Raw genomic sequence first — 3,224 nt, 5'->3', positions numbered from 1 at the left:
ATTTTCAGGCTCCAAAGGCTCAGTTTTAGGATCCAGCCAGTCGTTTTTAGGCTCCAAGCCATATACTGAGTTTCCAAACCCTCATATATAGGGTCCAACCCCTCTTCTGGGGCTCAAAGCTTCATTTTTAGGGTCCACAGCTTGGATTCTAGAGTTCAGAATTGCCTTTTTATGGCCCAAACCCTCATTTTTAGCGTCCAAACCCCTCTTTTGGGGCTCCAAGCTTCATTTTCAGGGTCCACAGCTTTGAGTCTAGACTTCAGAATTGCCCTTTTATGGCCCAAACCCTCATTTTTAGCGTCCAAACCCCTCTTTTGGGGCTCAAAGCTTCATTTTTAAGGAATACACCTTGGATTTTAGAGTTCTAAACTGCCTTTTTACGGCCAAAACCATCATTTTTGTGGTGTAAACCCCTCTTTTGGGGCTCAAAGCTCCACTTCTAGGGTCCACAGCTTTGAGTCTGGAGTTCAGAATTGCCCTTTTATGGCCCAAACCCTCATTTTTATGGTGTAAACCCCTCTTTTAGGGCTCCAAGCTTCATTTTCAGGGTCCACAGCTTTGATTCTAGAGTTCAGAATTGCCTTTTTATGGCCCGAACCCTCATTTTTAGGGTGTAAACCCCTCTTTTGGGGCTCCAAGCTTCATTTTTAGGGTCCACAGCTTTGCGTCTAGACTTCAGAATTGCCCTTTTATGGCCCAAACCCTTATTTTTGTAGTGTAAACCCCTCTTTTGGGGCTCAAAGCTCCACTTTTAGGGTCCACAGCTTTGATTCTAGACTTCAGAATTGCCTTTTTATGGCCCAAACCCTCATTTTTAGGGTCCAACCCCTCTTTTGGGGCTCCAAGCTTCATTTTCAGGGTCCACAGCTTGGATTCTAAACTTCAGAATTGCCTTTTTATGGCCCAAACCCTCATTTTTAGCGTCCAAACACCTCTTTTGGGGCTCCAAGCTTCATTTTTAGGGTCCACAGCTTGGATTCTAGACTTCAGAATTGCCTTTTTATGGCCCAAACCCTCATTTTTAGGGTGTAATCCCCTCTTTTGGGGCTCCAAACTTCATTTTCAGGGTCCACAGCTTTGAGTCTAGAGTTCAGAACTGCCTTTTTATGGCCCAAACCCTCATTTTGAGGATGTAAACCCTTCTTTCGGGGCTCAAAGCTTCATTTTTAGGGTACACAGCTTTGATTTTAGAGTTCAAAACTGCTTTTTTACGGCCAAAACCGTAATTTTTGTGGTGTAAACCCCTCTTTTGGGGCTCAAAGCTCCACTTCTAGGGTCTATAGCTTTGAGTCTGGAGTTCAGAATTGCCTTTTTATGGCCCAAACCCTCATTTTTAGCGTCCAAACCCCTCTTTTGGGGCTCAAAGCTTCATTTTTAGGGTCCACAGCTTTGAGTCTAGAGTTCAGAATTGCCTTTTTATGGCCCAAACCCTCATTTTTAGGGTGTAAACCCGTCTTTTGGGGCTCCAAGCTTCATTTTCAGGGTCCACAGCTTTGAGTCTAGAGTTCAGAATTGCCTTTTTATGGCCCAAACCCTCATTTTTAGGGTCCAAAGGCTCCATTTCAGTTTACAAAGTCTCAGTTTAGAGTCCAAAGTTGCATTTTTAGTTTCTGAAGTCTGATTTTCAGGCTCCAAAGGCTCAGTTTTAGGATCCAGCCAGTCGTTTTTAGGCTCCAAGCCATATACTGAGTTTCCAAACTCTCATTTTTACGGTCTAACCCCTCTTCTGGGGCTCAAAGCTTCATTTTTAGGGTCCACAGCTTTGAGTCTAGACTTCAGAATTGCCCTTTTATGGCCCAAACCCTCATTTTTAGGGTCCAAACACCTCCTTTGGGGCTCAAAGCTTCATTTTTAGGGTCCACAGCTTTGAGTCTAGAGTTCAGAACTGCCTTTTTATGGCCCAAACCCTCATTTTGAGGATGTAAACCCTTCTTTCGGGGCTCAAAGCTTCATTTTTAGGGTACACAGCTTTGATTTTAGAGTTCAAAACTGCTTTTTTACGGCCAAAACCGTCATTTTTGTGGTGTAAACCCCTCTTTTGGGGCTCCAAGCTCCACTTCTAGGGTCTACAGCTTTGAGTCTGGAGTTCAGAATTGCCTTTTTTATGGCCCAAACCCTCATTTTTAGCGTCCAAACCCCTCTTTTGGGGCTCAAAGCTTCATTTTTAGGGTCCACAGCTTTGAGTCTAGAGTTCAGAATTGCCTTTTTATGGCCCAAACCCTCATTTTTAGGGTCCAACCCCTCTTTTGGGGCTCCAAGCTTCATTTTCAGGGTCCACAGCTTGGATTCTAAACTTCAGAATTGCCTTTTTATGGCCCAAACCCTCATTTTTAGCGTCCAAACACCTCTTTTGGGGCTCCAAGCTTCATTTTTAGGGTCCACAGCTTGGATTCTAGACTTCAGAATTGCCTTTTTATGGCCCAAACCCTCATTTTTAGGGTGTAATCCCCTCTTTTGGGGCTCCAAACTTCATTTTCAGGGTCCACAGCTTTGAGTCTAGAGTTCAGAACTGCCTTTTTATGGCCCAAACCCTCATTTTGAGGATGTAAACCCTTCTTTCGGGGCTCAAAGCTTCATTTTTAGGGTACACAGCTTTGATTTTAGAGTTCAAAACTGCTTTTTTACGGCCAAAACCGTAATTTTTGTGGTGTAAACCCCTCTTTTGGGGCTCAAAGCTCCACTTCTAGGGTCTATAGCTTTGAGTCTGGAGTTCAGAATTGCCTTTTTATGGCCCAAACCCTCATTTTTAGCGTCCAAACCCCTCTTTTGGGGCTCAAAGCTTCATTTTTAGGGTCCACAGCTTTGAGTCTAGAGTTCAGAATTGCCTTTTTATGGCCCAAACCCTCATTTTTAGGGTGTAAACCCGTCTTTTGGGGCTCCAAGCTTCATTTTCAGGGTCCACAGCTTTGAGTCTAGAGTTCAGAATTGCCTTTTTATGGCCCAAACCCTCATTTTTAGGGTCCAAAGGCTCCATTTCAGTTTACAAAGTCTCAGTTTAGAGTCCAAAGTTGCATTTTTAGTTTCTGAAGTCTGATTTTCAGGCTCCAAAGGCTCAGTTTTAGGATCCAGCCAGTCGTTTTTAGGCTCCAAGCCATATACTGAGTTTCCAAACTCTCATTTTTACGGTCTAACCCCTCTTCTGGGGCTCAAAGCTTCATTTTTAGGGTCCACAGCTTTGAGTCTAGACTTCAGAATTGCCCTTTTATGGCCCAAACCCTCATTTT

The sequence above is a fragment of the Calonectris borealis genome, unplaced genomic scaffold, assembly GCF_964195595.1.
Source record: "Calonectris borealis unplaced genomic scaffold, bCalBor7.hap1.2 HAP1_SCAFFOLD_166, whole genome shotgun sequence".
Classification (NCBI taxonomy): Eukaryota; Metazoa; Chordata; class Aves; order Procellariiformes; family Procellariidae; genus Calonectris; species Calonectris borealis.
This window is presented reverse-complemented; position numbering follows the sequence as displayed.